General features: G+C 39.1%; 2 pseudogenes; both read right to left on the bottom strand.

The window, feature by feature from the left end:
• Window positions 1-1,126: 1,126 nt before the first annotated feature.
• On the bottom strand, window positions 1,127-2,967 carry LOC121443430 (annotated as a pseudogene).
• A 1,534-nt stretch (window positions 2,968-4,501) lies between these two features.
• LOC121443441 lies at window positions 4,502-8,415 on the bottom strand (annotated as a pseudogene).
• Between the last annotated feature and the right edge of the window lie 5,162 nt (window positions 8,416-13,577).

The following is a 13,577-nucleotide window of genomic DNA, read 5'->3' as shown; positions in this document are numbered from 1 at the left end:
GTCTCCCAAATACCACCAGTCAAAATGCATTCAGCAAGAGCATTTATTATACCATAAGCATGTAGGGTCACACACCTTTACAAAATATCAACAACCTTGGAAGTGATATGCAGGCTCATTTTAAGCAAAGCTACCAGAATTTTAAAAGCAGTGTGACCATTCTACTTAGGATTAGCTTATATAAGTAGTAATCATATTAGTTTATTTCTAACTGATTAGGACAAGCAGGGGTGGGCTAAGGCTATACTTTTTTCCATTCTTTGACAAGTCTGGACAAGTCCCAGCCTTTGTCCTTATATGGTTATCACCTGTGGGGGAATATTGTCCCAGGAGTACATGGCTCATCTAGTGTCAGGAGCTTTGGTGATTGACTGCCCTTTGTTAACTGAGGCCTAGTTCTTAACTGAGTTATTAGGGGCCTGTCATAATATTTGCCTGGCCCTATCATTCACTTTCCTCCAAACAAAAGCATGGTCAGGTCTATCACAGTAATATTTCAGTTCCCAGTATCAATTTCTGTCTTCATTAGGGTTTTTTATTCTTTTCTTTTTTATTTCCGCCATCCAATAGTGTTTATTCTGCTCCGAGTCTGTCCCTTTGCTCTGCTGTCTTCGCCCTGGGCATGGTGGGCATGTGTGACGCGACCAGGACTGGGGTTGATGGCAGAGGAGGGGCAGGGATGAAGAGAGGCAGTGACAGCTGAGAACAGTTGAATGGACGGTGCACCTTAGCCTCTGGGGTACTCCCAAGCTCGGGCCCCAGCACCCTGTGCCGCACATCTGGGAGTGAGTGACACTTTGGGTACGTTGGAAGTGGACCACTGATGAGGGCCCCATCATCCCCGACGAGGGGCCAGGGAGCGAGCGTGGGGAAAGTCCATGGGGGCCAGGCACTCACAGTCCCTGTGATCAGCCTGGCTGCAGCTGGACAGATAGATGGACAGATAGCTGGCCTGGCATCAGGGAGGTGAACAACCAGGGTAGCGGCTGGCAGGGGCTGCTGGGCAGCATTGCAAGCTCAGAACCACAAGCTTGGCCGTTGGCAAAGGAGGACGGAACATCGCCATCCCCAGGATTGGAGCGGCGCCATCGAAGACTGACCAGCGATGGGTGGCAAGCACGGCCACTCACAGGCGGTCCATTTGGAAGGTGTCCTCGGTGGCCGGGTCGGCTAGGACCATGTCGGGGTCATTCAACATATGAAGTCAGTCCAGGGTCAGAGGGTCGATCTTCAGTTCGTCCAGTGAGAACTGATGGTCCCAGTGAAAGCCAACATCACTGACACCTGCCAGTGTGCTGCTCAGGTCCTTAGAGCGCTGGTGGGGGGGGGGCTCTCCTATCACCGTGAGGATGATGGGGATCCCGCCTTGGCCCATGTAGTTGAGCTGCTGTGGGTCCTGCAGGCTTCCATGGCTCCGGCTCAGACCCATCATGGTGGCCTGGGCGTAGTTGAGTGTGGAGCCTGGGCTATACAGGCTGCTGGGGCTGATGGCGTTCTCCAGCATGTTGAACTGCTCCAGCTGGCGGGACAAAGCATTGGCCTGCCTGGCTGTCATCTGCTTGCTCATAGTACAAGTCTCCAAACACGCTGCCCACGGTGGATGTGTGTTGCGGGGAACTTCCAGGGGAGAAGCCTTGATTGGAGACTGGAGAGGTGGGAGACTGGTTGGCTGGTGAGCCTGCGGTACTGCAGAGACGGGGCCGAGGTAGCGTTGATCCCCATAGGTGACTGGCCGGGGTTCTCTGCTGGAGACTGGGGGAGAGTGGACGGACTGGACAGTGACTGAGAGCGGTGGCAGCTGGGGCCCTCTTGTCAGGCTGGCACTGGGCAGCAGTGGGCAACCCTGGGGTAGGAGGAGGTGGAGGCTGGGGATGTGGGGGAGGCTGCTGAGAACCAGCCTGGGTGAAGAAGGCATAGGGCAGCTGTTGTTCCAGGGACAGGGTGTCCATGGCCACGGCCTGAGTGATGGGTGACAGCGGGGACAGGGTGGGTGATACCTGCTGGGCCTGTTGCTGCCTGGCCTCTGTGCTCAGGAACAGAGGGCTGATAACTGCTGCCCTGGGCTGTGGAGAAGAGCTGGGGGTGCTCACACCCTGACCAGTGCTGCTGAGGCCCAGATGTGCAAGGCTGCCAGTGCTGCTAGAGCTGGTGAGAGCAGGGAACGGGGGGCTCCTCGGGATCCGGGGGCATCGGGAGTTGGGAGGGAAAATGGGTGTTGGTGAAGTCAGGGAGGGAGCCCCCTGTGTTGTGGGTAGCGGGGATCAGGGCTGCTGTGCTCTCCTGCTCTGCAGATGGGAAGATGTTGATCCCAGGAACCTTGCAGGACTTGGGCCTGGAACCCGTCTACTTTGAGTCCCATGACTGCTTAGAAAGTGTCTTGTCTGTCTAAGACCGGGTCTCCTTCATGCCTGGGAGAGTGTGCAGTAAGACACTTTTCTGCTGTGCGTTCTGGTACCCGCCTGTGAAGGACTCTACCTGGGTAGGTGCCATTGTGCTCTGGTTCATGGCGGAGTCAGAGTTGGTCCTCCAGCTGGTGTCTGCAGGAGGCAAGAGGTACACGGTGCCATAGGGGCAGCTGTTAGCCTGTCGCTCATGCTTGTCAACTGAGAGGGGCTGACGGTGCGGGGAGCCAAGTCTGCTGCGCTCACGATATACTCTGTCCACAAGCCCATGGTGTCCTGTAGTCCTACTCATGTCCAGGCCTGAGGACTGAAACGGTGTCTGGAAGGAGAAATCCATACTGCCACTTCCAATCTGGTTCACGATGGGCAGGGACGCGCCATAGTTCTGGCCGCTGCTGGGGTCCAGCTGCAGGTACTGGGACTTCTGCAGTTGAAGCCGCGCGGCCCGCGTCAGGCTCACGTCCTTCATGACCTCTTGGAAGGCCGCCGTCTCCTCCGCCTGCTTCTGGTTGTGCAGTGTAATTTTCTCGCTAAATTTCCACGGATTGTTCGAAGTCGCCATCTTCTCGCCTCCTCCTCCTCCTCCTCCTCCTCCTCCTCCTCCTCCTCCTCCTCCTCCTCCTCCTCCTCCTCCTTCTCCTCCTCCCCTCCTCCTCCCTTCATTAGGGTTTCTACAATCTGTTGTTCTTCTTACAACAGATAGAAAATCTTACAGAAAACCACAACTAAAGAGATACCATCACCACCACAATTCTTATAAAGAAAATCATTTAATTGGGATTGACTTATGGTTTTAGAGATTTAGTCTATTATTGTCATGGCAGGAAGTATCACAGTATGCAGGCAGACACGGTACTGGAGAAGTAACTAAGAGTTCTATATCTAGATCTACAGGCAGAAGGAAGTAACTAACAGTCAGACTTTGGCCAGGTTTGAGTTTCTGAGACCTCAAAGCCTACCTGCTAATGATATACCTCCTCCAACAAAGCCATACCTCCTAACACTGCCACTATATTAGTAAAAATAAGATGCTGCAGGTCACCAAGTGGTGGCACTAGGCCACTTAAGATGGTTTAGGGCAGTGGTGGGTGAGAGACCTTGGCAGATCAGTGGGTCCCATGAGAAGCCTTGGCAGGTGAGAGACAGAGACTGATAGGCATGCCATGCTGAATAAGGTTGGATATTAATTTAGTGGGTTATGGAGGGAAAGAGAAAGGGAGAAGGGAGAAGGTGAAAGAGGAGAGGAAGGGGTGACTTCTTCAGGAGAGATATGGCAGAAGAAAACTTTCCTTGGCCTGGGGGATGGGAGGGGATTGTCTCTTAAAGCGACAGGACAGACCATTACAGCCACTCCCAATGAGCATATGGGGGCATTTTTATTTAAACCACCACATAATGATAGATAAGGGTAGTTCTTACTCCTTATCAAGGAAACTTCTTACAACAGATAGAAAATCTTACAGAAAACCACAACCAATCAAACTGCAGAGTAGTGGATCCCAGTTTCAATAGATGCATCTACAACTACCACAGTTAAGCCTCACAGACATTTGAAGAGGATGGGATGGAAAGAAAGTATGAGAAAGAGAAACAGGACATTTGCTGTAAGAAGGTGGGTTGAGAAAGCCAGGGAAGCAAGCCAGTAAGCAAGCCCCCTTCATGACCTCTGCATCAGCTCCTGCCTCTGGGATCCTGTCCTGTTTGAGCTCCTGTTCTGACTTCTTTCAGTGAAGATTAGCAATGCTGAAGTATAAGCCTAATAAACACTTTCCTTCCCAAGCTCTTTGGTCAGGGTGTTTCGTCACAGCAATAGAAGCCCTAACTAAGACATCCCTGAATAGTATTCCATTGTGGATATGTATCACATTTTCATTATCCATTCATCTGCTAAAAGACATTTAGGCTGTTTACATTTCCTTGCTCTTTTCAAGAAGGCACCAAAGAATATTGCTGGGCAAATAACTGAGGAGTGGGAATTCAAATGCTTCAGCCACAAGCCAAGGATACATACATCTGGGATATATGGTAGATTTATTTCCAGTTTTATAAAACTTAATTAACTTATTTTTTATATCAAAAACCCCATTTGGTGATCACAGCTAAAGCCTGTATTCTATGAACAAAATTTCTAGTGGGTATTTCACAAGAGGGACAGTAAATTCCTGAGGAGACTTGATGAACACAGTTTCTTTTCAGAGACTGGGGTTCAGATCTTAGGGCAGGTCTTAGAGATGGCATCAAAGTTGGCCTTGGCAAGTTGTTCAGGATGACAGTGCAGTTCTTAGCTGATGTGTAACAATCATCAATGCTGTACAACATCAGTAACGTCTTGGGCACAGGAGCAGAGGCAATGCTAGTGCCTCTGGGAACAGAGTTGAGATGCACCACCAACACAGAGCCACTGTGGCTTGTTACTTTGTATTGAGCAGTGTGGGACTTGTTAATCTTGCTTCCCCAATAGCCTCTCAGCATGGGGATAATAAGAAGCTTGGCCAAGATGATAGCCCTTGGAATTACACCATGACCAACATGACCATTGTAGTCCCCCATATTGACAAAAGCCTTGGACCTGATCTTCTGGTTAGCTTGAGTCTGCTTCTACATTGGCAGGATCTCCTAATCTTTAGGCATGCACCCAGAAAAACATCAATAATCTCAGATTCCTTAATGTGCAGGACTAACATGTAAATCTCCTCCAGGGACTTGATCTTTATGCCCTTAACCAGATGGCCCAGCCTGTTGACAGGGATATACTCCTTGTCTTCAGCTTTATTTCCCTGAGTCCATTGTCCTCAATCATGGCCACAGTCTTGACCAGGACCGGGGACCAAAAGACCTCTTCTAAATCCGATGCAGAAGCACCCATTTCCTTCTAACCCTGAGTCTTTGGGCACTCCCACTGCACCAGTATCATCTGCCATTTGGTATTTTCCCAAAGAAGAAATTACTTTCCATTTTTAAATATTTGCCTTATGATTTCCAGATAAAGTATAAAAAGATACATGATGAGTGCAATACTAGATGGAAGAGCATTATGAATGATGTGTTGTCGTTGGGAACAAGAATCCATGTCTTCTAAGGTATCAGCAATCCCTTATGTTATTCTTGTCCTAAGATCTGTTTAAAAAGTTTCTATTTCTTGTAAATAAGGCAATATTGAGAGTATCTTTGGTCAAGGCTATGGCCATGGTTGAGGACAGTTGACTCAGGGAAGTAAAGGAGTCTCTCTCTTTCTCCAAAACCTCACCAACATTTGTCATTGGTTGTTTTGGATCTTAGCTCTTTGACTGGGTGAGACAAAATCTTAAAGTTCTTTTAATTTTCATTTCTCTAATTACTAGGGATAATTAAAACTTTTTGGATGTTTTTCACAGCAATTTCTTTTTCTTATATTGAGAAATCTCTATTTAGATCCCTATCCCATTTTAATTGAGTCATTTGTTTCCTTGATTCTTTGTTGTATTGAGTTCCTTGCAAATTCTGGATATAAGATGATCTAATACCTATGTTCTTTAACAATTCCCTAAAGTAAAATGAGCAGTAATACTACCAAGATCATTGTACAAAATGAGTATTATATTAATTAACAATCAGAATAATAAAAAATATGAACAGTTTCCTAATACATGCAGATGAAAACATCTTCAGTAAAATACTTGCAAACTGAGTCAAGGGAGCACTGAAAACATATACCACAATCAAAATGATTTCAACTTAGAGAAGCAAGGATGTTTCCAAATTCATAAATCCATAAATGTAAAATAACACAGAAATAGAACCAAGAAGATAGCCAGATTATCGTCTCAATTATATAGTTTGAAAAAGGTTACATCTTTCCATGGTAAAGACATGAATAAATAAGAATAGATGGATAGTGTTTCAGTTTATCAAAGGCTTTATGTCCAAAAACCTATTGTGAATAGTATACTAAATAGTAAAAGACTGAAAACTTTAAGTCAGTGGCTACTGTATACATCTTACTCTGTATAGTTCTTGACCTCTTAGCTAGTTTAATAAAGAAAGAAAAAGAAATAAAGTAGACAAAAATACAAATTATCTGTATTTGAAGGTGACACAATTTTTGTGTTTTTGTTGTTATGCTTTATTTTACTCCTTAATTCTTGCCTTTATCTTGTCATTCTTTTTGTCTACTTGATTTTATTTTGTTTCTCTTCATCGTCTCTTTCTCTTCTACATTTTTCTTTTCTCTTTCTTCTCCTCTTTATCCTTCTTAGCCATTTTACTTTTATTGATTTTTTATTTGTCTTGGGGTAAAATTTCATATATTACATTCTGTCTTCTAATGCAGTATAGATCAGATGGATTTTGAAATCTTATCCCTGCTGTATCAATCTTCCAAGAGATGGGATTATAGGCATGAATCACAGTTCTCAGCTATATTTGTATACAAAGATTTCATATCATCCCAGTAAGAATGGTTATCAGTAAGGAAACAGAAAATGCCATTAAAACGTGGACTAAAAAAATTTCAACATTATTGGTAGAAATTTAAATTAGTGCAATTACTATGTAAATTATTGTGGAGGTTCCTCGTAAAACCAAATAATAACCCTGCATGATCTAAATATAGTATTTCTAGGTAGATATATGAAAAGGAACCAAAGTCAGCATATAATTGTGATATATAGCATACCTGTGTTAATTTTGGTACTAGTTACAATAGTGCAATAAACAAGTTATGCAGTTAACCCAGGTTCCCATCATCATATGAGCAGATAAAGAAATTTTAGTGGTTATTATATATAAAATCAAAAATGATTAAATTACATTATTTGCACAGAAATGGATGGATCTTGACATTACTGTGTTTACTGAAATGAGTTAAACTCAGAAAAACAGCTGCATCATTTTTCTCACAAATGTGGAGCTAAAAAATTAGACATGAACGTTGAAGAGAAACAATGTTGGAAAAGAAAAGGGGCCTAGAGAAAGTGACAGTATATGTATGTATGTATGTATGTATGTATGTATGTATGTATGTATGTATATATATATATATATGCATCAAATATCATAATAAAATCTCATTATTTTGTATAAAAATTAACACTGATAAAATAACTACTATAAAACATGAAAAGAATTCCAAATCAGCACTGTACTAAAGGAATTTATGATATGTACAAAGAAAGCAAAGTTACTGGAAAGATTGAATCTGAAGATGAAATAGTCCCAACAGTGCTGAAGACTAAAGATAAATAATAACTCCTGTCATATTATAGACTGTCAAATTGGTAAAATGTGGAATCAACTAAACGTAAGTTGCTGGGCCCTCCTGTGAGGGATTTCCCTATCAAATTTTTAAAAGTGAGAAAACACACCCCAGATGTGGGCAGCACATTCTGATGACAATTTGGTTAATATGTCTAGAAGATACAAGCTTTTCCTTTTCCTTTATTTTCTTTCTTTCTTTCTGTTTTTTTTTCTTTTCTGCTTGCCTTTACTCTCACTGGCAAATTAGTCTTCAGGTCTCTACAACATTCCTTCACTGATGACAAAACCTTGTTCCACTGAGCTTCCAAAATAAGCTATATGTCAGCAGTTCTCCAGGTCTTCAGTACAAAATTGAGACTGCTAAAACATCTATCCTTATATCCTAAGCAACTACGAAGATTTTAGAATCCCCAATATTAGTTATTGTTGAACTACCAGGGTCACACTGTGGAAGCTAATCTAATAAACAACCATACAATGTGTATTCATTCTGTTGGTTCTGTTCTTCCAGAAAATCCTAACTAATATATTTTCCAAAGCAAGTATTTAGGTTTGTCAAAAAAGTTTCTTCTGGACTATGTATAAAAATATTAAAAAACAGCATAAAATTTAAAACTAGGCACTAAAGCATAAAAATGGAAAATTCCCATCTACTTTGGGAGTATGTTGATATGGTACCAGTAGCACAATGAAGATAGATATGGGGTATAGAAGCAACTAACACAAAAATTACCTGCCCATTTTCTGGCAACATAATCAGAGTGGGATAGACAGTCATCTTGATAATAAAATTGTTCCACAAATCCTTAATTCCATTACTGAGAAAATTACCTGAAAAGGGAAAAGCTGTAATTTAAAGTTCTATTAATAATTAGAAAATTAACTGCCATCATGAATCTGTTTTCTATGAAAAGGAAAATGTCAGGGTTATATTTTTGCCTTCAAATATAACCTCACTGTTTTAATCCCATGAATCAAAGCATTCTTCAATTTGTCAGGGTTATAAGCTTTTGTCTACTATTTGATTAGTTTCAATCAGCAATTGATTCTAACCCTAGTGTAACTAGTTCATATTATATATCATACATCATTTAATATTTATATGGAAGGAATTTCATCAAAGCTACAAAAGAGGGATTAAAACTTGAAAATAATATGCTAGCACTTTGAGGAATAATAATAATAATAATAATAATAATAATAATAATAAATGCTTCCTCTAGTTTTGTATGAGGCTAGGAAAAAACTCACAGTGGAAAACAAAATGTAGAAAATGATACTTTTATACCTAATTTAGAAGTGAGATAAAATGCTAAAAGGCATCCAAACGTGTTAAAAATTAGGAATTGCAATTCATGTTCATTCATCTTCAAAGAATAAAACATAAGAGATTGTACAGAAACTACTTTAATATGAATGTTGCTTAGAATTACTGACATGATTCAAATTTTAATCATTAGATTGGAAATTTGTAGAATAGAATTCTTCAGAAAAATATTTTATTCTGTACGATTATTAATGCATTATGACTTCTGTAGTGATAATCTGATGTATTCAGATAGAGAAATAACCTCTAATTATAATATGGTATAAACTAATATTTCAATTATAATGGATCACCAATTACGGTGACATGACTCAAAGGTCTAGAATCAACTAAACACTTATCCGGTATTGTCTCAGTACATATGTCACTCTCCTCCCTTACTTCTACCATTACCTTAGACATTGATTATACACTGTGGAATAATTATAAATCTTTTTCTCTCCTCTCTGTTTATTCTTTCACTTCTCTCTTTCCTCCCTTTCTCATCTACTTCCCTTTCTTCTTCTCCCTTTTCACTTTACTCCCACATATCTCCCCTACTTCATCTTTAGATGCAATCTTTCCAGAGTGTAAGAGAAAGAAAATAATAATACATAATAATAATACATATATAGATATATGATAGATAAGTAAGTGATAAATAATATTTTTTTGCAAATTGTAACGCTATATAATTGGATGTTCCATTGTGACATTATAGTGAATATGTACTGTTGAATTTTAAAATTAGTATATTTTAACATTTATTTGCTCATTATCTGTCAGTTAATTTTTAAAAAATTTTTCCATAGATATGTTCAGCATATATATGTTTTATTTTTGAAAATATCCATCCATGCCCCTTAACCACTAATTTTTGAGAATATTAATAGTTCAAATAATAGACTTCATCAAGACATTCTTATATATGCATATAACATATGTGAATCATACTTTCTATTACCCTTCCTTCCCATTCTCTCACATGTCCCATACCTCTTTAACATACTTACTAATTCCCTTTATTTCTGTATGTTTCCTTTTCTTTACACTTTCAACTTCTAGTTTCATTTCACACTGGTTAGAAAAATCACGTTAAGACAAATATATGGATTTTTCCTGAATGTTTTCTCCATGTAATCGTAAACATTATTCTTCTGATGTTGAATAGAGTTCTTGTTATTTCTCTCTAGTCAAACTGATGTTAAGTGTTGTCCAGATTATCTTTTAAATTAAATTAAATTTGATTTTCTGGTTATCTTATCAACTACTGGAAATAGGTTTTTATTGTCTCAACTGCCTTTGTACAACTGTCAGGTTTTCTTTCAATGATGTCTATGTGTGGACTCAAGTAATATTGAAATCTTTTCTCCTTTTTTGGGAAATCTATGGAATCTATTTTTCAGTGCATATCTGCTTACATTGGTAGATTTTCTTTGGCAGTTGACACTATCATTGAATACAATCTCACATAGCATATTTGCTTGCTTAAAATCTACTCTGTCTGTTGTATTCACTTCTGTGTAGGCAGAATTTAATGTCCTACCAACTACTTCCCCAATAACCACATGGAGACATCGAATTAATTATAAATGCTCAGCCAATAGCTTAGGCTTGTTACTAACTAGCTCTTACAACTTAAATTAACCCATATTTCTTATCTACATTCTACCACATGGCTTGGTACCTCTTTCTTTTAACATAGTATGTTTATCTTCCTTCTCCCTGCATCTCCTAGCAACTCTACTCCTTTTTATCCCAGAGAGTTCTCTACCTGTCTGCAAGTAAGTCCTGCCTAACCTCTTCCTGCCTAGCTATTGATAAATTAGATCTTTATTACACCAATGAGGGCAACACAAACTCAGTGTATAAAGATTATTTCACAACACTTCTGCTTTCTTGCCTTGACTATCTGCATGCAATAAATTCTTTCCTTTTCTTTTAATTTACTTGTGTCCTTACATATAATAAAATTTTAAGTTTTTATGTATTTCTTGGTGAATACATGAAGAACTACATTTCATTCATACTTGTATACAATTATGCTTTGTTCTTATTAATTCCCCCATGCTTTTATTAGTACTTTATTCCTCTCACTAGTCTCCTTTTTCTTTGCATCATAAATAGATTTCCTTTCTGTTTCCATGACATATATTCTAATAACCTCGTTTCTCATCTCTTTCCCTTCCCTTTGTTCAGTTTCACTGTCTCATTTCTACCTTTATTTTATATATATATATATATATATATATATATATAATTTGAATTTAGTTTCACATATAAGAGAAACATATTACATAATTTATCTTTCAAAATCTGGCGTAATTTGCTTTATACAAGGAACTTTAGATCTGTGCATTTTACTGAAAATGTCTTAATTTCATTCTCTTTAGAACTGAATAAAATTCTATATTGTACATTACCACATTATCTTTATACAATCATCTGTTTATGAATATCTAGATTAGTTTTTTAATAATAATTTATTTAATTTTTATATGATGGCCACAGTTTTCCTTACCCCCTCTCCTCCCAGGCCCTCCCTACCACTTTCCTATTGCACTCCTCACACATCCATTCTATTTTCTCTTCAGAAAAGGCAGTCCTCCCATGAATATCAACAAAATATGGCATATCAAGTTGTAGTAACCCTAACCACCTCCCCTCATATTAAATCTGGACAAGGTAAATCTGTATGAGGAATGGGGTTCGAAAAGCCAACAAAAGCATTAGAGACAGTGCCTGTTCCCACTGTTAGTCTCACAAGAAGACCAAGCTACACAACTGTCATATATATACAGAGGGCCTATGTCAGTCCCATGCAGGCTCCCTGGTGGTCAGTTCAGTTTCCATGAGCCCCTACGAGGCCATGTTAATTGACTCTGTGTGTTTTCTTTTGATGTCCTTGACCCCTTTGGTTCTTACAATCCCTCTCTTCAGCAGGACTCCCTGAGTTTGGCCTAATGTTTGGCTGTGAGTCTCTGAAGTTGTTTTCATCAGTTGCTAGATGAAGCCTCTCTGAAGACAATTAGGGTAGATACATTTTGCATCTTCTTGTTGCCAGTAATCTTTGGTTTTATTCCTAAGTGTCTGAAGCATCCACCATGTCTGTCATTGCTATCCAGATCATGTCACAGATGGCCTCACACTTCTGGCATGGGTATCAGACTGGAACAGTCATTAGTTGACCACTCCCACAATCTATGTGTTACCATTACCACAGCACATTCTGTAGGGCAAGACAGACTGTTGAATGAAGGTTAAGTGGCTGGGTTGCTATCCTAATCCCTACACTAGAAGTCTTATCTAGTCACAGGAGAGTGCCAGTTGAGGCTACATGTTCCTAATGCTAGCAATCTTAGCTGGGATCATTCTTCTAGATCTCTTAGCACTTCCCTTGCACTAGGTATTTACCTTATCCTAAAATGACGCCTTTTCCAATCATCTTTTTTAATTCTCTTTTCCTCAATCCTACCACCTGATCCCTCATTTTCTATATCTCTGTACGGCAGCTCAAAATCAGAGATGGTGATACCTCTGGAATTTATTTATTGTATAGGATTATTTTAGGTACCCTGTTTTTTTTTTTTGTTTTTCCATATAAAGTTCAATATCGTTCTTAGAATTGTATAAAGAATTGTGTTGGAATTTTAAAGGGGATTGCATTGAATCTATAGATTATTTTTGATAAAATATCCATTTTTTACTATGTTAATCCTACTGATCCATGAGCATGGGAAATCTTTCCATCTTCTGATATCTTCTCCATTTCTTTCTTCAAAGACTTAAAGTTCTTATCAAACAGGTTTTTTATTTGTTTGGTTAGAGTTACACCAAGATAATTTATATTATTTATAGCAATATTCATATATTATGAAGGGTATTCTTTCCTTGCTTTCTTTCTCAGCCCTTTTATCATTTGTGTATTGGATAGCTACTGATTTTTTGAGTTGATTTTATAACAAGACACTTTGTTGAAGGTATTTATCAACTGTAGGAGATTCCTAGTAGAATTTTTGGGCTTTCTTATGTATACCACCTACCATCTACAAATAATGATATTTTGAATTCTTCATTTCCAATTGGTATCCCCTTGATCTCCTTCAGTTGCATTATTAATCTAGCTAGAATTTCAAGTACTATATTAAATAGATATAAAGATAGTGGAAAAACCTTGTCATGTTCCTGAAATTAGTGGAATTGCTTTGAGTTTCTTTCCATTTAATTTGGTGTTGGCTATCAACTTGTTGTATATTGCCAGGATTTTTATCATGAACGTTTGTTGAATTTTGTCAAAGTCAAATTCAGCATCTAATGAAATGATCATGTGTATTTTTTCCAGCTTGTTTTTATGGTGGATTGTATTTACTGATTTTTTTTTTATGTTGAACATCCCTGCATCATTAGAATGAAGACTACTTGATCATGGTGGATGATCTTTTTGATGTGTTCTTGGATTTTCTTTGCCAATAATTTATTGAGTAATTTACATTGATGTTCATAAGGGATATTGAAATGTAATTCTCTTTATTTATTGAAATGTTTTATAGTTTAGGTATATGTAGTATGTGCTATGATAGGTCTAAATAATAACAACCCAGAAAAACATATTGGGAGATTTGACTGAATTTTCT

This window comes from Microtus oregoni, unplaced genomic scaffold, assembly GCF_018167655.1.
Source record: "Microtus oregoni isolate MIOR12 unplaced genomic scaffold, Mior012 000107F_000, whole genome shotgun sequence".
NCBI classification, from domain to species: Eukaryota; Metazoa; Chordata; class Mammalia; order Rodentia; family Cricetidae; genus Microtus; species Microtus oregoni.
Note: the sequence above shows the minus strand (reverse complement) of the source record. Positions and strands in the feature narration are given on the sequence as shown.